This window comes from Sander lucioperca, chromosome 9 (assembly GCF_008315115.2).
Source record: "Sander lucioperca isolate FBNREF2018 chromosome 9, SLUC_FBN_1.2, whole genome shotgun sequence".
In the NCBI taxonomy this organism is placed as follows: Eukaryota; Metazoa; Chordata; class Actinopteri; order Perciformes; family Percidae; genus Sander; species Sander lucioperca.
The window spans coordinates 26,076,897-26,098,105 of record NC_050181.1 but is presented as its reverse complement, the minus strand read 5'-3'; the positions used below and the strand labels follow the sequence as shown (position 1 = coordinate 26,098,105).

Below are 21,209 nucleotides of genomic sequence, written 5' to 3'. Positions count from 1 at the left end.
TGTAAGATAGAGGGTACCCTGGGAGCTTTGTAGAGGCCTCTCAGGCGACGTTAGGTCACTTTAACACCTGTAAAGTTAGACGGCAGCCCCCCTGGGGGTCTGGAGAATAATCAGCTTCATTAAAGCAACCTTTGCAGAACGAGGGCTTTAAAGCGTTCATTATGGATCCTGCCATTACCCGTCACATTAGAGCGCAGAGCGGCGGGGGAGCTGCTGTGGGAGTATTACTGTGACCAGGGGATTTCAGCTCTGAGGGTGAAGATCTGAGAAAGAACAAGTCTACGGACATTTTTCTGGGTGGTGAAGCACAAAATAGAACGACGACAGTAGTTAACTTCAAGAATGCCTTTCAAAGACTATCCCTTTGCTATAGAGCCGTTAATCAATCATCAGGCTTTGAAATAGTCTCGCATTGCCAGACCCTACTCCACAGCTTTGTGGAGTAAGGTCTGGCTATGCCACAGATGCATTATGGGATAGGAGAAAAAAAAACACTCTGGGTTGTTGGGTTGTTTGCATTTCTTTAACCCTCATGTTGTCATTGGGTCAAATTTGACCCATTTTCCAAATTCCTATATCAATTTTCTTTTTAACTTACTACTTACTTTTAATTACCCAAAATAACATGGATGAATCCACACATCGATCTTTGGCAAGTACAAATCTCTACTTTCATTCATTTTAGGGTTTCAAAATAGTATTGAGTAAAAAAGTTGACATATTCCAGTCTGTGATTATCCATCAACATACATTCCTTTAATTTTAGTCTAAATAATTCCTAATTTCTGCTTTTCTAACTCAAAAAGTAGGTATAATTTCCTATGAATGAGGTGTATTGGGAATAAATTCCAAAAATAAGTGTAAAACTAAAGTTAATAAGTTAGTGTTACGTAGTGTTGAAAACGTCCCAAAAAAAAGGGTTATACCAACAACAGTCGTCTTGGGCGGCGCTAAGCTCTGGACGCAGCGACGGCGGCTCTGCTAAATAGTCTCGGTAAGGAACTGGTTTTGGTGGAACATTTGCACCCCCCAAAAGAAGACACCACATACAATATTAAATGAAGTTAACTGTTGACACAATACAGTAAGGTGAGCTATTTAAATTAGCTGATACATGGTTAAACCTCATTAGCTCTTACCAGTGTATCTCCGTGTGTACTTCGTCCACAGCAATCCCACCAATCAGTCCCAAAACCTCCCAGTTAGAGAGGAAATGCCCTCAACATATTCTTGGTAAATATTTACCATCATTCCCTGAAAGAACCAAGCACGCCTGCCTTGTTGCACGATCCAAATGTTCTTCAAAACTTGACATTTTTAGCGTGTAGCTTGCTAGCTTGAAGTCTGTTGTTGTTTCCCGAAGAGACTGGCAACACACAGAGCGTGGAAGGAGACGGACATCTGTCCGTCATACGGGGCCACCAATTATCCAGACCAATACGATCAGGCTTAAAAGTGACTTAACAATGGTTATATACCAGCTAAAAAAATGCTTTTGGAACATAACTAGCAGCAGTTATTGGCTGATTTTAGGTTATCACAGATGTATAATGAATTCAAGACATGACCCGCGATATATACGCATATTTAAGGCCCCTTGTAGTGCTTTTTCCTCACTACAGCAACATTATGGCAGCCTGTGCTGGTTATTTATATCTCTAATGACCTCCACACTTGAAAAAGGTGAAGATGCATATATGATTACGCACATGTAAGCCCACACACTCATGCTGGGCTCTTGCAGAGTCGCAGCGTGTGTGTGCATGTAGACGTTGAAGATGAAGTGAAACCACCTGGGAGGCTGCGCCGAGCGTTCAGGGACAGCAGATGGATCGGCCCCGAGGACAGAGCTGCAGAGACGGAGGGGATATGACAGCTTTTCTATTTCCATCCTCATTATTCGGCCTCTGATTCGCTCCTTTGCAGCCACTCAGGGTGAAAATGAACTACAGGGTGAACGATCAACTAGCTCTGCTACCTTCTTCGTTGCTCTGGTTGGTTGTAGAGCTATCCTATTGCGTGCAGAAGGAATTTGAAAGACAACCGTTTATCCCGCCCCTCGGATTGAGCCCTGCCAATGGAGTTCCCAGATCCAACATCTTGATGTGGGTCTGGCTTGTCAGGCTATCTGACTGAGGGAATGTGAGAGCAATTATGACAGAATACCTGGTGTAATACTTTGTGTTAATTTTCTCAGCAGGTCGGCAGGAAGAACGTTCAGTCAATCTCAAAATGCGGCAAAGAAAAAATATTTGTAAAATTGAATTTCAGACATATTTTTGAGGACTGCAGACTAGGGGGTGACCCCGAACAGTCGAATATTCGATGCTTCGATGGAAAGAACCTGATTCAACTGCCAGTCTCACTGTCGCTGTAGCTGGATGTCATTTGTCACAACCGGGAGAAACCATCTGCTGATGAAGTCTTTGAGATGTGGTTCAAGCTGTTTTTTTAAGTGTTTATTTCATTCTTTCAGATTTGTTTAATTTATTTGGCCCTTTGGATATTTCTCCAATTTAATATGGAGCTGTATCGATTTTTTTCCCCCCAACCCCTACTGTTCTTTAGATAAAACAAGCTAATCTGAAGACGTTCCCTTTAACGTTGGGAACTTCTGATGGCTCCATTACGCTTCTGACACCGGCTACATTTACATCGCTACGTTTTGGTTTTCAAGCGGAGTTTTGACCCAAAAGTGATCTCCATGCACAAGTGTTTTTAGCTCCAGTAGAAGAACTAATCTCCGTTTAAACTAACACGCCCAAACCAGAATATCATTCTCGTATACTGGGCACATACTGTCAGTGTCGGTGTTGCCAAAGGTCTCCGTTTGTGGCCGTTGAGACTGCAACACAACCCCGCAATATATCAATATTATATCGATATTGTGATATGAGACTGGATATCGTCTTAGATTTTGAATATCGTAATATTGTGATCTGACACGTGTTATCTGTCTTTGGTTTTAATGGCTGGATTACAGTAAAGTGATGTAATTTCTTGAACTTACCAGACTGTTCTAGCTTTTCTATTATTTGCCTTTACCCACTTAGTCATTATATACGCATTAATGATGACTATTTATCAAAAATCTTAGTGTAAATATTTTTTTGTCAACCCTACAATATCGCAATATCGATATTGAGGTATTTGGTCAATAATATCGTGATATTAGATTTTTTTTCCATATCGGCCAGCACTATTCCAAACCAAAACGGGTCAGACGTGTTTCCAAATGTCTCCGGTTTAGGGGCTTGGAAATGCCAGAGCAGGGGGAATGAGAGGGGGAAACGCCAGAGCAGGGGGAATGAGAGGGGGAAACACCAGAGCAGGGGGAATGAGAGAGGGAAACGTAGCAGAAGAGATTTATTTTCAACCCAATACATACCAATGTAAACGTAGCCACAGACTAAACACTAAAGTGATGCAGAAAAACAATCGTCAGTTGCCGCCCCAGTCTTCCTTTTAAAGTATTCTTGAGCTTTTTATAACGCTTTACGGTCAAATATATTTCCTGCACCTACAATCCGACTGCATTCAGCCCTGGTAAACTTGTTTGCGTTTGTGCGGAGGCACCAGTGGTGGAAAAGGAATGACAGTGGCTCTGGATTACATTAAAACCCATTCTGGCTAAGAGCATCATAGCTGCAATACTGTAATAGAGGCGATGAATCAATTTGAGCGTCCAGCAATAGATCTGCAGAGAAGGCTGCATAATCAGAGCGCAGAGAGGGCCTCTCAGATCCAGAGATTGTGGTGGTCACACGGACTGATAAATTACACCCCAACACAACTTACTCAGCTGGCTGAGAAGAGCCCATTACAGAGGATCAAATCCATCATCCTGCTGCGAGCAAACACAAAGGCAGGGGGGAATTTATAACAATGTAAACGCTTACACAATGGCCCGCTGTCACACGAAAAGAGATATCATTTCAAACATGTACCACAAGGGGAGACTCACAGACTTGAGCACGTTTTGTTTTTTCAGATATTTAAGACACTATGAGAAACAAGTTTGACTGGATGTTTGAATCTATATCAAATAAAGGATTTGGTCCGCAAATCCGAAACCATCCAAAAAATGCTTTATCGTCACGTGTTTTCATCTGAGTCGGGTAAAGATTTGTCATCATGGAGCCGACTGCTGCTCCGACCCAAGCAGCACCTGAGCAGAGGACTAACATAATCTAGATTTTTTTTTATTGATTCTCACAGAGGAGACCTGGATGAACACGAACATATAAAAGCACTGAATGAATAGACCGAGTGGAAAAATACTGAGAAACGAACACATGCAGCCTGAAACTGAAGGCAGCAGCTCAGGCTGTATGCTGAAAACTGAATAGAAAATGTACAGTTTGATGGTTTATATTAAACTGCGAAAGGACATATTAATACACATATTTAAGGCCCCTTGTAGCGCCTTTTCCCAACTAAAGTGACATTATGGCAGCCTGTCCTTGTTATTATGCCCTTCACACTGGAAAAGGTGAAGATGCATATATCAATACACACCCACACACACACATACACACACACACACGTTTCGAAATGTTTGGAATAATAATGCCAACACAGATTATCAAAACGGTAATTTTTGAAAAAATATATAATTTTTTTTTAAGTAAAGAATTTTGAACCTGACTTCATCCATGTTCACATTTCTGTTCTGGAAATGTTTGCAGATTAGGACATATTTAATAAGATGATACCTCATTTGCATATTTAAACAGAACATTTCCGAAAACTCGTAATACAATACAGTGTTATAGCTCACTTTCTTTCTTCATTGTGTTCTATTTTAATCGATTTAAAATGTTGGCATATCTTTTGAAGCTGTCGAAATAACTAAATCATTTTTTTTTTTAAATATCTATTAAAATAAAAATAAAATAAAATATCTATTCTGAAGCTGTAGGGGGGCTCTATAGAGAAACCTGTAGGGGGGGCTCTATAGAGAAACCTGTAGGGGAGCTCTATAGAGAAACCTGTAGGGGAGTTCTATAGAGAAACCTGTAGGGGGGGGGCTCTATAGAGAAACCTGTAGGGGGGGGGGCTCTATAGAGAAACCTGTAGGGGGGGCTCTATAGAGAAACCTGTAGGGGGGGGCTCTATAGAGAAACCTGTAGGGGGGGGCTCTATAGAGAAACCTGCCAGCAAAAAGCCAGAAAACAGCGAAGAAATGGCCCAAACTGCATAGCACTCTATAAGCATTTACAATTGAACAATATCCCTTTTAAAGTACATTTAGAACAGATAAAAAATTAGCGATTAATCGCAAGTTAACTATGGACAATCATACGATTAAAAATGTTGATCAATTGACAGCCCTAATATATGTATTTGCCCTTTGTTAAGCATGCTGCATTCCCTCTCTGCTTGAACGGTGCTACACTAAAATAAACTGCATACTTATATAAAAAATAGGGCTCAAATAAAGCTGTGAATGGGACATGATGGAGGGGTTTGGCGTCCGACCTACCAGAGTTGAGCAAGCCTCGCCTGTTGGAGGCTCGGCTGTAGTTGAAGGCTCCGTCGGCCTCAGTGCGAGGAACCTGCCTGTACCTCCGCAGGATCCTCCGTCTCAGCAAGACACAACAAGACGGCATGACTCAAAAGTAACTTCGATCACACTGTGGATTTTTCAGACATGGGAGTCAAAAAGCCTGGCTCTTCAGAACGCCACAACGTAAATCCACCACGAGTTAGTCAGGCTGTCGTTTTATCAAAAAGTTCCCGCTGCATCTCGCCAGGTAAGACCAACCAATAGACGCACCAACAACAACAACAACAACAACAACACTGCAGCTTCAGCTCTCTACAGATCCGTCCTGCCACAGGAAACATCATCTCTCTGATGAACAACACACTCCGCCAATGGGACGTCCGCGTGAGCCGGGTGTCTGTCAGCACCTGGGATTACCCCCCCATCCTGACAGAGAAGACGAGAAGCCGCTGGGTCTAATGCGAGGCCTGTCGGCAGCGGCTCGGGTTACCGGCCTCCGTGTTCAGAGAGGAAAACGTGATCCAGCACACAGATGGAAGACAAAACTGGAACCAGGAAAGACTCGAGAGTTTTCTGTGACTTCACACAAGTGATAATCCCGATCAAGGAGCTCAAAGGGACAAATTATAATGATGATACAAGTGGCCGGGTCCCTGTCGGCCTTCTGCAGTAACTGGAACTCTTCTTATGCCATGTAAACAAGAAACCGGGTTTCCATCATCATGTGAGCAGACAAAGAGAACCCTGGTTAAAGGGTAACTTTTTTTCCACCTGGACCCTATTTCCCTATTTTGAGGGTTTTCCCCCCACCATTATAAGGTTCAGGTGCAGCACCCGAGCCTTTTCGGACACCACCCTAAGCCAAATGAAAGTCACCAAAAGACTTTTCTCAGATCTAAAGACTGTAGTTGACTGCAGTAGTACTTCTACTTTGTCTTCTTGAGTGTTTGTCTTCTTGAGTGTTATATATTTATGATCTGCTCTAGCTTTTCCAACATTTTAGACATGGATATGCTAGTAATATAAAAACAGTCCAAAATTATGAAAAAGAGATGCAAAACTACTACAAAAAGGGTCACAAACCGATTACAAAGAGACGCCAAATGATGACAGAGACCCAAAACAACCCCAAAGAAAACACAAATCACCAAAAAGAGACACAACATGACTACAAAGAGACAAATACCCAAAAAGGGACACAAAATGTATGGGGAATTGTATTTTTTTCAAATTGAAAAACATGGGCGCCTGTGTAGCTCAGTTGGTAGAGTGCGCGCCCATATAGAGAGGTTTATTCCTCAACGCAGCGGGTTCGACTCCGACCTGCAGCCCTTTGCTGCATGTCATTCCCCCTCTCTCTCCCCTTTCATGTATTCAGCGGTCCTTTCAAAATAAAAAGGCCTAAAATGCCCAAAAGATTATCTTGAAAAAAACCCAGGGAAAACACTGCTGTTGTTGTTTTCAAAGTGACTGATGGGAACAACAATCTTTGAAATTGCTCCAGTTTTGAGAAAGACCCGAAACAAGCAGATAATTTTTAGTTAATGGCCAATTATACAACAAGTCCGACCGGGCAATCTGATTGGTCAACTAGACATTCAGAATCTGCTCCAATCAGCATGACAGCACACCCAGAGCCATTTGCAGAGTTGATTTAAAGGTCCCATGGCCTGACAATGTCACTTTATGAGGTTTTTTTAACATTAATAAGCGTTCCCCCAGCCTGCCTATGGTCTCCCAGTGGCTAGAAATGGTGATAGTTGTAAACCGAGCCCTGGGTATCCTGCTCTGCCTTTGAGAAAATGAAAGCTCAGATGGACCAATCTGGAATCTTCACTTTATGACGTCATAAGGGGAAAGGTTACCTCCCCTTTCTCTGCTTTGCCCGCCCAGAGAATTTGGCCCACCCATGAGAAAGAGAGAGACATCATGGCTTGAAAACAAGCAGCATGGCAGTTGGTCAAGGCCACACCCCCTGTTTTTGAAACATTTTTGTCTATGAAAATAATTCAGGAACCACAGTGAAACACACAGACACTTGCTGACATATTTATATTCAGTGATTCATCGGGTTAAACTACCCAATGTTTTTACAACGCTCTGGAGTTAACCGTTACTGGAAATGTTTGGATCACATCAGCTGTGCCGCTGACTCTGCGCTGTGTTAAAGGTGCCCTGCCATACAAAACCGTTTTTACTTGTATTTTTTTTTTTAAATCTGTTAGGTCCATGTGTGTTTGTGTTATGTGGTGAATGTGAGCATGAACTGCTACCTCCTCTGTCAGCTCTAGCCACTGAAAAGAAATACGCAGAGAAATCAGGCCAATTACAAAAGCTGGTCAGTCTGACGTGGAGTTGCCTGAGCTCATTACTATTCATGAGCTCATTACTTTTCATGAGCTCATTACTATTCATGAGCTCGCCCAGTTGCGCTGGGTCAAGGATGCTGATAGCCAGGCTCTCATTGGCTAGCTGTTCAGTAGCCAATCAGAGTCAAGCAGCTTAGCTTGTTGAATATTCATGAGAACTGGCACTAATTGAGCTGAGTCTTCCTGCAGGCTTTCTATACCACGCTAGAATGGCTTGAAACAAGGTAACCATTTTTACCACAAAAGAATGTTACAGAGTCCATGGTAGAACTTCAGACATTACCACAAAGTAATGAAATACGTGTGGCAGGGCACCTTTAAAAATAGCTGCTACATTACGCGTCCCAACAGGAGCTAAATCTATCGATGGAAAAAACATTTTTTCAGCAGATATCTTAGTTAGAACAATATCAAGCTAGCAAAGCAGTTTTTTGGTTATATGTGCGGTATTTATTCAATTTGGGTAGTCCACCATTATTGCCCATATACATACATACATCCCATATTATTGGCACTTCAGTGATGCGTCGTGCCTAGCCGAATCACTGTCGTGCCAATAATGACGTTAAATCAAACCCTCTTGTGTAACATTGCTTAATTGCGCACCTTCAATTTCCGTCCACTAAAAGTGCTGTTCTGCCACTGGCAAGCTCAGATTATTATTTAAGTGTCTGACAACATTATGTACTTTAAAAAAAAAAAGAAACTAAGCGTTGAGAGGAAGGATTAAAGTAATATAGGCGAAGTGTTTGTATAATTACTCTCCCTATCAGAGTAGGGATAGAAAAGTTCCACACTCCAGCTTTAAGTCTAGATGCTGACAAACGATGGTTATATTTTCTGTTTCCTTTCAGCCAGAAGCATCCACACAAACACCCACACACACACACACCCCGTCAAAGTAAATCTCACCTCCGGCACCGCTGTGTACTTTCATCTACACCTAAAACCATCTGTGAGGCGCTTAATCTACAAGATTAAAGAGCGCCCTCAGCCCTCCTGATTAATTTCCCGTCCTTTGACAAGCACATGAAAGCCATAACGGCATTCATCTGACAACATCTTTATCCCTTGTTCGGTTCAAGTTTTTTGGGGGTTGGAGACGAGTGTGCAGATTGTTAACGCCTCTGTGGGGGTGACACTGCTCGCCGACGCCACGCCGTCCTTGGAGAGGAGAAACATTAATAAATGAAGTCAAGTCTGAGAAGATAGTATGAGTTAAATGAGCGATGGGCAGCAGAGGTTCAAACCTGGAAAGTACAATATACAATACTGCTGCTAAAGGACTAGATGGGGTCAATTTACACATTTAGAGCTGATACAGATCCAGTGAACAATTTTGATTTGATTTATTAAGCACAGAGACAAAAGAGAACAACAATAATTCATTTAAGAGACATTAAGTAATAAAGGATATGCAAAAGAAACCCAGAAAGTCCTCAAGGGGCTTGGCATGTTGGGTTCCCTACAATTATTGAACAATACATAACATTAGGGGTGGGGGAAAAAAATGGATACAGCATAGTATCGCAATATTTTCCATGGCAATACTGTATCGATACACAGACGCCAAGTATGGATTTATTATTATATCTGTGTTGGTCAGTCTGTCTGCTTGACAATCCCATTTTGCAGCAATAAAATTGAAGTGAGATGAACAAACAGAGAAATATATCTTTTAAGATAAAACAGATGTTGACAAAGTTTAAATTGGGGACATCATTTGAAATTGGGAAAAGTTTGAAGTTGAAAAAAGGTAATAAATTGCAATATATCGCAGAATATTGCAATACGTTTAAAATCGCAATAATATCGTATCGTGACATAAGTATCGTGATGATATCGTATCGTGAGACCTCTGGTGATTCCCACCCCTACATAACATGAAGAGAAAAATAAAATATAGTCTATGAAAATGGTACAGAATAAAGGAACAATCTAGAAGAACGAGGATGCCTTGTAGGGGTGCCGGATTCAGAAGATGTCACGATTCAATATTGATTTTTAGGCTCACGATTCGATTCAAAAATCGATTTTCAATTCAAAAACGATTCTCGATTAAAAAAAAAAAAAAAAGATTCACAGTATGTAAATGTAGTTACTCTTCCTTTCTTTTTTAAAAAAAAAAAATGAATCAATTTTTTGAATTCTATGAATCGATTTTGAATCGGTAGAGCTTGAATCGCGATTCGAATATGAATCGATTTTTTTACACACCCCTGATGCCTTGTTCAGCTCTGATTCTGCTTCCGGAGAGACTTAAAAGATAATACACATTGCGTTTGCAGCCATATTAACACGCTGAACACGTGAACACTTCTATACAAAAGCATGTTCTTTCTTGTCACTTTCATTTTGACCGTGAACGCAGCATTAAAGCTTTAGTGCGTAACTTTTTGATATTAATGAACGTCCGGTACATTCAAGCCGTTGCCAAATGAGTTGCTACAAAGCTAACTAAGATTATCAGCTCCACACAACTCTCTCTGGATTTCTCATTATGACTATGTTCAGAAGATTATGGCATCCGGTGACTTTACTGCGCAGAAAATCGAGTGAAGATAATGACCTCTTCTGAAGAGTCCAACATGTTTTTATAATCCTCCGTGTCCTCCTTGACTACTAGCAACTGCATGGAGGAGGGGTGGAGGTGCGTGATCACGGAAGGCTTGTATCATGTGGACGCACCGACAGTGTTGTTGTCATTACTTAGAATTCCTCCTGGGGGAGACAGAAACTACACGTATGTATGTGATTATTATTATTATTCAGTCAACTAATAAGCAAAATACCAGTGCAGCAGTGCAAATGTACTGTTTGCGTGCTTTAAATGTGCAACTGTACATTTATGTTTGTCCCTGCGAGAGTTGTGTTAAATGTTTTGGATGTAAAGCGCTTTGAGCTGCACTCTGTATGAAAGGCGCTATACAAATAAAGCTTATTATTATTATTATTATTATTATTATTATTATTATTATTATTATTATATTATTACACACTGTAGCTTTAAAACCAAAGCTGTCCAATGAGGCTGCTCGTTGCCCAGCAAGAGGAGGCCTACAGAAACAATGGTAAGCAAATCTAAAAGTGTTGCATATTTAGTCAATACAAAGTCATGAGTGGACACTTATTTAAATTGAATGGTGCAAATGGATGTGAAGACATGTCCATAGGAAAAAAGTTTAAGTTGGACAGTAAAATAAAGGCTTTTTAAATAATTTTGAAGAAGAGTGCCCTGGACTTTCCTTTTTTCAGCATATGCACTCTTCACACATACCAGTCAAGTTTCCTGCAAATTTCCAGAAAATAATCAAAAGAAAATGCAAATGTATGCACCCTACCATCCACTAATCGATGAATCTGTTAGTTGTCAACTATTAAATTAATTACCAACTATTTAGATAATCAATCAATTTTTTCTGATTTACAGCTTGTTAAATGTGAATATCTTCTAGTTTCTTCTCTCCTCTGTGACAGTAAACTGAATATCTTTGAGTTGTGGACAAAACAAGACATTTGAGGACGTCATCTTGGACTTTTTGGGAAACACTGATCCACGTTTCACAATTTTCTGACATTTTAGAGACCAAACAACTAATCCATTAATCTAGAGAATAATCGTTATTTGCAGCTCTAATTATCTGGTTAACCTTTTGGTGTATTACATATTAGAATCTCAGCTACCCAGAGTCCAAAGTGACGTTGTCAAATGTCTTGTTTTGTCCAACCAACTAAACAAAAACCCAAAGGTACACAATGGTTTACAATGATATCAAAAGCAGATAATCATCACAAATAAGAAGCTAGAACAAAAGGCAAATTGAGCAGTTTTGCTTCAAATAATTAGACTGGGTAAACCCAGCCCGATCTGCCGGTGATTTGATTTCTCCCTGCAGCTCAGACTGGAAACCTGTACATGTTTCTATCCTGCTTCCGTTACAAATCTGCGGGAACCAATCACAAACTGGCTTATCCACCTGGCGCGCTATTGGCTGGTTTAACACGATGACGATAGAGAAGTGACCAAACAGCTTCTTGTTTACATTCAACATGACGGCCACCGAAGCGCAGCAACCCGTTGATGCCGCTGTCGCTGCTACGTCACCCGGATCGTTGGTCTGATTGGTTGAAGGATTATCCAGTTGCCTACAGAGGTATTTCAACTATGCCCGTTGATCCCATCTCTTGTGCAGTAGAAAATACAGAGCAGACTCCCCAGACTAATGTTCAATCTTAAAAGATTGACCTTGGTCTGCTGATAGCTAGACTATCAAATATTGGCTTAATATCAAAATAGTTGGCCTTTATTTTTCTGTCAATCGGCCAGTCAATTGATTAATTATCATTTCAGCTCAATACTGGCTTTGTTATAGTACCACGGTCCATGAATACTGTGCTATTTGTGAACCAAAACAAGACACACTGAGACTGTATATGACATTTAGTCTATTAAAATACATCTGACCCAGGCTGAAGTTCTTAAACTAAACCCACACAGGACTCCAAAAGACCAACTTCAGATTAAAAAAAATGATCCCACTTTCCACATCTATCTCGGAAATGGCCATTGTAACTGTCAGAGACACAGAGGAGCAGTAAAAATGAAGAATCATAACTCTGGAGTCATGAACGAAAGTTCAACTTCAACACTATCAAAGTGATGGCTGACAAACACAAAGACCTTCTCGTAATGATCTGTGGCAGTGAGTCTGTAACATTTATGCATGAATATCTGTTAAACACACGCACAAAAAGACTTATTTATGCGATTTGCAAATGGCCAAAGTGTTTGTTTGCTTTGAAAACCGTGGCTCTGAATAGCTGGTTGGCTCATTGACTTGCATTACCACGTCCTGCTTTTGAACCCTGAAGGGTACATGCACAAAAAAACAGATGATGACCCATAAATTTACAGCCTCCCTGTCGCTCTGCTTCGGCACCAGCCAGACGTTTATCTAAATTTATCCTGCTTAAAAATCTGTTTTTGTCATCTCTCTGCGGCCTGGAGTTCTGGCTGCGTTCAGCAGTCTGTCAGCGGGAATATCTGACCGCAGATTTCTCAGGAAGGAAACAAAACTGAAAAAAAAAAAAAAACTCCTCAAGGACTCTTTTGTATCTTGTATGAATCGAGGAAAGGTTGACTTACCGCGGTAACACTGTCATCAACCTAGACCCTATTTATCTTTGCTTTTTCCATTCTTTGATCGATTCTGACCAAGACATTCATATTTGTCAATTTAATCATTAGTCTTGCTCGCTATGGTGTGCTTAAAATTTCTTTTAATACCTGAAAGTAATCCTACAAAATGACTTTCTTGTTTTGTTTCATTCTTACTTTCTTACTCTGAACTTAAAAGTTTTAAAACTCACGAAAATCAAGTATTATTTCAGGGATCATATTCTGCTATTGGGGCCCTATCTTGTACTCGGTGCAGCGCAAAGCATGACGCAAGTGTCTTTGCTAGTTTAAGACCGACGCAGTTGTCAATTTCCCGTCCTGCACCCACGTTGTTTAAAAAGCAAATGCACCTGCACCCATCTGTGCGCCTATGGGTGTGCTGGTCTTACAGGGAGGTGTGTTCAGGTGCATTCTGGGCGTATTGCTATCTTGAGGCAGTGGGAAGCGATCGCACCATTGACCAACAAAAACCTGGTCTAATAATAACGCAGCATTCCATTGTTATTTTAACAGCAAATTAATAAAATGCGCACCCACACTATGCTTGTTACACACACAGGGACGCGCAGCAGCACACAAACATGCAAAAGATTGAAAATAAAAATATTACAATGTGAAAAACTATTATACTATGATCTGCTCATGCGCGCTTTCACTTCACGCACGAGCAGATCAGTTTCTTCTACTGAAAATCTCTCCTTCCTGTTTAGCAAATCCTCCATCATAATAGCAATGCTCCAAGGTACAAACGCGCCTGGTTGTTAAAGGGAATGGGAGATGATCTCTGATTGGTTGATTGCATGTTACGCCCAAAACACACCTCTGATTAATGAAGACACTAAGTACAACCTTTTTAGAACCCTTTGCGCCCGGCACACGGACCCTTTTTTCCACCGTCAAACTAGCAAAAGTGGATTTGGACACGCCCTAAACGCACCTGCGCCAGGCGCTTCATGCCGTGCGCTTAGATCGTTAAAATAGGGCCCTTGGTGTTTTTAGGTTGCATTTTTTGTGTGGTCTTTGATTTGTTGGAGCTGCACTGGGAAGTCAAGTGATTCTGTCTCGTGACAATGCACATGATTCAACATTTGATAAGTGCCACAGTTTAGGGGTCACTGATAACAGTTCTTTGTAAAACTGAGTCCAGTCTCATGTCCAAACACTTCTGTGACCTTTTCTAAATCTGCAGCATTTGCATTTCTGATGTAGCCACCAGTGTATTCACCGATACAACATCCAGATTTGGGCTGAATAATGCTATCCGACCCAATGTTTTGTCCGGTGGTTCTGTGATTCACAGCTGCCTCTTCCAGCGCCAGTTTTGTCAACCCCAGTGATTCTATTCAAGCTCAGATAAAGTAACTAGCATGATATAGCTACCGCAACAAAAAAAAACAAACGGACTGATCTCATGAAGTGGCGCATGTATGACATGCCAATTCGTATGCCATTATTGACGTGTTATCAAGACGCATACTCGCTTTTTAGCATGTTTATCAATGCAGTTTGGCCTCTATTGACTTACATTACCTTGTGATTACCCTAAACCCTAACCATATTCCTTCATGTCCCGTGTGCCACGTTTCCTAAACTCAACAGTCGCTTTCTTCTTTTACTAAACCCAACCCATCCGCTGTATATGGCGCTCAAAATGCGTACAGATAACACGACACTTGGCTTAAGAAAGTGGGCGTGTATGTTTACGTGAAGTCATGATGTCATGTTGAACCAAAACCCTGCCAAAGCTTCAGGGGTGGGGTTCATACTTTTCCATTTATGTTTCACACACGCCAAGATATGGACTGTAAAAAGATTGCATTATTAAAATAAGACTCTCACCTTTTGGTTCCCACAGGAAACTCAACGTTCATTGACCCGGTTTTGAAGGTGAATCAAAAATCTCCTTGAAACATCTGCTTCCATAAAATGATCTAATCCAATTTACACAAGCCAGGTGGCTGGCTACTTTACATTCATACTGTAGGCATCAACCATCTCCTTAAGGTCTTGACCCCCCCGACACACATATTTGATGTCGGGGTTTCATAATGCATATTCTAGGCCATAAAGAGTTTGTGTGTTCGTGCTGGAGGCCTCTTTATATTCAGCCAATGTCTCAGCCGTGTTCACCTGTCAGGAATACAACACAGTCCTAAGCCAGAGTGTTAGCATTTCTTAGCTTTAAACGTCCCTATATTCAACTGGAATGAGTCCAGTTTTTGCATTGGTCTCATTTCTTGGTCAGATTTTTTCACACTGACCTGAGTACTGATCCCCAGAACTCTCGCTCTCAAGAAAAAATAAGTATAATAGAATAAAAAAAGCCCCAGAATGGCACATGCAAATTAAGAAGAAAAGTATTTTCCAACGCATTCGCAGTCCTTAAATTTTTTTTTGTAGAACTTTATTTTTCCGAGGCGAATAGAACAGGCAGCTACATGCGGGGTCCGTCTCTTCGTGAGGAAAGCTGTGAAAGGTGTAATTTTCGGAGGAATCATAGCCAAATACAGTCTAATACATCGATGCCATTAACACAAAAACATTAAATCAGTCCCTTCAGGATTTCGCGATGTCGCGCCAATTCACGCAAATTCAACCAATCACCGTGACTTTGGTGCAACTCGCAATTTTGACCAATCAAAGCAACTTTTCCGCAAATTTGACCAATAACCAGAGTTTCCCGCGACTTCAACCAATCCCTGCAGTTCCACGTGCCAGACTTTACGTCAGTATGTGACTCTGAGAGCCACTGACCAAGTGGGAGTGAGAGAGAGAGCTTGTTTCCGATGTGAAGACGAGACTCGAACATCTCACATTTACCAACAAAACGGACAGTGAAAGACCGTGCAAAACATTTCAGACCGTCCTGCCAACCTGTATACATTTTAACAATAATGTACGCTGTAACGTTTTTTCACTCTAAAGTCGCTGAAAGCTGCTGCCGTTTCAATCCTGTCGGCTGTCTGCAGTGGGCGGGCCATTTTCATATTATACCAACATTTGCAGCATTCTGAGCCTTTTTGGTAAGGTTACTAGGAAAACTCAGCCCAGAGTAGTTTTATTCTCCCCGAAACAAGTTTCCTTTTTATTTTTAAAGAACTATACAAAAAAAAAAAAAAAAAAAAAAAACTTTCACTGTCTCCCGCAACTTCATTGCAACTAACATACAAAAGACATCGCAACTTTTATCGCAATTTGTTTATAAAAGCTCCTGCAAAAATCAGGCATTGTGGGCCGCAACAATCTCAAAAAAAGGCAGTGAAATCCTGGAGGGACTGTTAAATGCTGCTCTACCTGAATACCTTTTTAAAATCATTACTACCCTGTATTTTCATGTTGTGTTGCACTTCCTACTCATCGTTGTTAATCTTTCGTATAAATCAGGTTAAACTGCCTCTGTATCACATTAAATGTGCTATAGCGTATCTTGCTTTATGTAATTGCTTTTTCCGCCCACAGATCCTATTGCACAGCTGGTCTCTTCCTTTATGACATTGTGCAGAATTGCCCTGGTCTGTAGACCCATATCCAATTTGGGGGAACATGCAACATCAAATCTGAATCTTAAGTGTCCTATCTGATGCCTCCCTCACAGACAAGACTATTTCTTTAGGAACGGACCGCCCACCGCCGGCCGCGTTTGGTCGTTGTTTACGTCGATCTAAAACAATCACTTCTGTCTCATGCGTCAATGTTTTGTACGCTCGTGATGAGGTCATCACGTTACGTGGCGTCCAGTGCAGGACTGTGTGACGCCATTCTGTTGCAGATGAAACCATCAAAACGTCTTTACACTCTGCTCATAAAAATGTGCATGTCTCAAAAACAAACAAAGTTCTGGAGTGTTAAGAAAGATCATGTTTCTACTAGGGATGCACCGATTGGGAAATTCTGGGCCGATACCGATGTTTAACATAACAACTTGGCCGATGGCCGATGCCGATGTTTTTTCTTTTTGTTATTTATTCCTTCTTTTGTGCCACGGAAACATACAAGTCTTTCGGCTCTTGATCACACTATCCTAGAATGAGCACAAATTCAATCAGACCAATTCATGAAACAAAAACATCCTTTAATGTCACTTTCTGGTTGACATTAGTTATAACCTTATTTATGACAAGTTCTTTTCTGAAAAATAACATTCAAAAACCTTTGACTGCTAACTAATCAATGAAAAGATTGTTTCAGTACATTGCCCAACAAAATTATTTGAGTGGTTTTAGCCTGATAAAGAAAAACTTACTCAATGAGATTATTTTCATGGCCCAATAAAAAATATTTTTCTGATAAATAAAAAAAAAATACATCAAGTGTAAATGCAAAAACAAGTGAAATAAATAAATTATGTTATTAATTTGCTTCACTTTGGCGCTGTCTGGAGGCAGCTGTTTGGCTTTCTCAAACGCCGTGTCAGTTGAAGTCTGAGTCTTACCGGGGGTTTGCGCTTTCTTGGCGGCTTCATTTTTCCGTTTTTGGTCAGCTTGCAGGTAATCGCCGTACACCGCCTCGTGCCTGCTTCTCAAATGTCCAATGAGATTTGTTGTGTTAAATGATTTTCTAACAGCCCCCCCTCTTGAAATTTCAATGGAACACGTATTGCAAACTGCAAAACGCTGATCTTTCTCTGAAACTGTAAAATATTGCCACACGACCGCCATCTTCTTTGTTTAATCTAAGTTACTGAGGAGAGTGCGCGGGTGCCCTCTTCCGTCTCGGTCTCTCCCCCCGCCCAAATAAAAAGAGGGAAAAAAAGTTTCTCCTGAGCACGGCGTTCATGACACATAATCATCGGCGAATGTCATTTTTATTCCCCGATGGCCGACGGCAGTTAACGAGGCAAATATCGCCCGTTACCCATGTTCAGCCGATGCATCGGTGCATCCCTAGTTTCTACATTTAGAAATCTTCTCGATCGATGTGTCTTGTGTGTTAATTTCAACATGACATTGTGACTTCACGTAAACATGTACGCCACTTTCCTAAAGCCAAGTGGCGTGTACGTCTACGCTGTATACAGCGGACGACAGCCTGCAACGTCACAGCGTAACCATACACGCCACTTTCTAAAGCCACGTGGCGTGTTATCGCGAGGCTACGGTTGGGTTTAGGAAACGTCACACGCGGGTTGGGTTTAGGAAAAGAATAAACGTGGAAAGGAAACGTGACACGCGGGACACGATCCCCGGTCTCCTGGGTGAAAGTCCTGTGTTTGACCCGTCCACCCCCCCCGACCAACCTCCCTGCGCGGATTATCGCCCTTTCATACTACTCTCTACGGCGTCAATTCACACGCAATCGCAAGGTAATGTCAAAGTCAATGGAGGCCAAACGGCGTTGATAAACACGCTAAAAAGCGAGTATGCGTCTTGATAACACGCCAATAATGGCATACGAATTGGCGTGTCATACATACGCCACTTCATGAGATCAGTCTGATTTATTTAGTAAAATTGGATGAAAACTCAAACCGATTTTTTTATTTGACACAATTTCAATACATTTAGTAATTATTAAATATGTATCGACTCACATAACCTTTTTACTTTTGGTTGTACAGATTTAAGGGATATGAAACGTGAAGATATTCTGAGAAATGTCATCACAATAAGCAAAAATACCAATGTAGGCAGTGGCGGGCCGTTTGAATAGCGTATTGAGTTTTTGTGCCGTTTAACATATTGTGAAAATACTGTAGATTCTGTTGAGTCTCTTACTCTGGGAGAGCAAAGACATCTATGTTTGAGCCTCAGACAGAGGTTATTCATGGTCATGTCCCATTATTCATACAGTAGAGTGATTTCAGATGGATTGGAGGACATCAGATATCAAACAGTATCGTCTTGAGCTTATTCACCATCCCTGCGGCACTGCCTTATAAACATTCAACCAGTGACCAGAAAAACACCCTGTACCTAGCGATAAATGTGTTTCGCTCGAATTGAATTACGACCCAGCTGCAGATGGTGGATTTGTAGCGGAGGCGGTGAAAGATCAGTATTTCTCATTTAAATATTCATGTACGGCAGACAAAGGGGGGAAATGGAAACGGAGTCAAATGAAATCCCAGGGTTCATGTTCCCGAGACGGAGGCAGAGGAGGACGCAGGTGGCGGCAGCGGAGGACGAGGAGCAGGAGGGTGTCACGAGAAACTCGAGCTCAATGGAAGCACTCAGGTGGGACGGTATGACATTTTGACGCACACATCCTAAATCTCGGCACGGCAAACAGACAAAAGAATGGTTGCGTCTAAACCCTTTTCATTCAAGACCACTACTGTATAGAGAGCACAATGAATTCAAATGACTGCACACAGACCAACAACAAAATACTCTCATAAAAAGTATGTGAAATCCTGATAATTCAAAGGAAGAAGGAAAGTTAAAAAAAAAAATAAAAAGTATTGAAAACTATCAGTTATTTAAGTGTGTTACTGTCTGACAAAGGCCCCAACACAACCAAAACATACTGGAATTAAGGGCCGTCCACACCAAGAACGAGAACTATAACGCCAACTATAAATCTATAGTTTTAAAAACCGTTTCTAACTCAAGTGGATGGTGGAGTCCACACCACGACTATAACGACGACAGTGCAGAACGATACCGCTGGGATCACTTTCAGAGCCATTTGATGAACGATAGAAACACAGAGACAACCAATCAGAATCCTTCTGAGTTTACAACATGGCACGGCGAAGAGAGAGACACTGACAGCCAATCAGAATCCATCTGAGTTTACAGCATGGCACGGCGGCGAGAGACACAGCGGAGAGAGAGACACTGACAGCCAATCAGAATCCATCTGAGTTTACAGCATGGTCCAGCGGAGAGTGACACGGCGGAGAGATTTGTTTCACACAGGTGGTCAGTGGCGTGACTTTTCCCCTCGGTGGGGCTACGATCCTTTAGCTCGGTGTATTTTTGTATTTTTAAACATCAGTACTTTAAAAGTATTTCTCGTGTCACAGAAACCACAGCGAGTGAATCTTGTATTTGTATTGTATTTTAGATGTGATTATCTTACCGTTGGCGTTTTATGCGCCTGCTGTTTCCTGGAGAAGGCAGCGGTGTCGGCGCCCCGGGGATTGCCGGTCAGACTTTTTTGGTTCATAAAATGTACCCGAATTCACAAATATGTAGGATATAACTACAGACATTCCTGTAATCGTACATTGCAACGTCTGCTGTGATGTATTCTTATCAGCTGGAGCGTGCAGCGTGTGCTTAACATCGCGGTTTGCAGAACGTTGTCGTTCAGCAGTGTGGATGCTCACGTCGTTCGTTATCGTGGTATGGACGGCCCTTTAGAGTGATTTTTGAGAGATAAGTGGTTTTTAGGGTTGTTGGATAGCCTTGAATTCCCTTCCTGATTCATTGTGATATTTGGATGTACCAAAGATTTTCGATTTTGAGTTTAAGATACGATGTTCTCAGGATTTGTAACGGATTCACGATGCATCGTTACATCCCTACTGTTAAATGGAACCAAGACATCATAAAAAAAAAATACATTTAGTTCAGTTTTAACAGACATATTGAGATTTCTTGTCCTGCAAATCACCAACCAGGTCCCGTCCCGTTTCTCCATTTTTCTTAAAAAAGGATGCTAGCAGCAGGATAAAAGGCCATTACATCAATCATCTCAACATGGTGTCTTAACCATCACAATTTACTTAAATGAAAAACATGACCTCCACATCAAGCAGTGCATTGCCAAAAAATCCACAGGAACTGCAAAATGACGACTCGGCAGGGAGCAAAAAATTTAAAGGGGTTTTCAGCACTTTAGGCTACCGGGGGTCCTACTCAGTACCAGAGAGGTCTGGCTTATAGTGAGGACCCTGAGAGTACATCCAGTGACATTTGGGCCTTTAGAAACACATTAAAACAGAAGCGCCCCTGTCTCCAGCCGGGCGGTTTCATCAGTCTGCCACCGAGGGGGTAGTTCACACCGAACAATGACTCCAACGGACGAGCCGGGAGATCCATCAAAAGCGGCGGGGGACGAGGATGATTGCAACGCTGGCTCATCCATCTCGGAGCGAATTACAGCCACCGCCAGGGAGAAATCAACCACGGTAGGAAAGGAGAAAGAGGGTGAGAGGAGAGGTGAGAGTCAGGAGGGAAAGATGAAAGGGAGTGAGAATAGAAGG

General features: G+C 41.6%; 1 protein-coding gene and 1 long non-coding RNA gene across 6 annotated transcripts in view; one reads left to right on the top strand and one right to left on the bottom strand.

Annotated features, from left to right (window-relative positions):
- efr3a (EFR3 homolog A (S. cerevisiae)) overlaps positions 1-21,209 on the bottom strand; it is a 160,964-nt gene that overhangs the window by 100,450 nt on the left and 39,305 nt on the right. The gene's annotated exons all lie outside the window — the stretch shown is intronic.
- On the top strand, positions 621-18,224 carry LOC118495756. Its single transcript, XR_004898186.1, has 3 exons — positions 621-904; positions 1,779-1,783; positions 18,214-18,224. It is a non-coding gene; the product is annotated as an uncharacterized LOC118495756 (long non-coding RNA).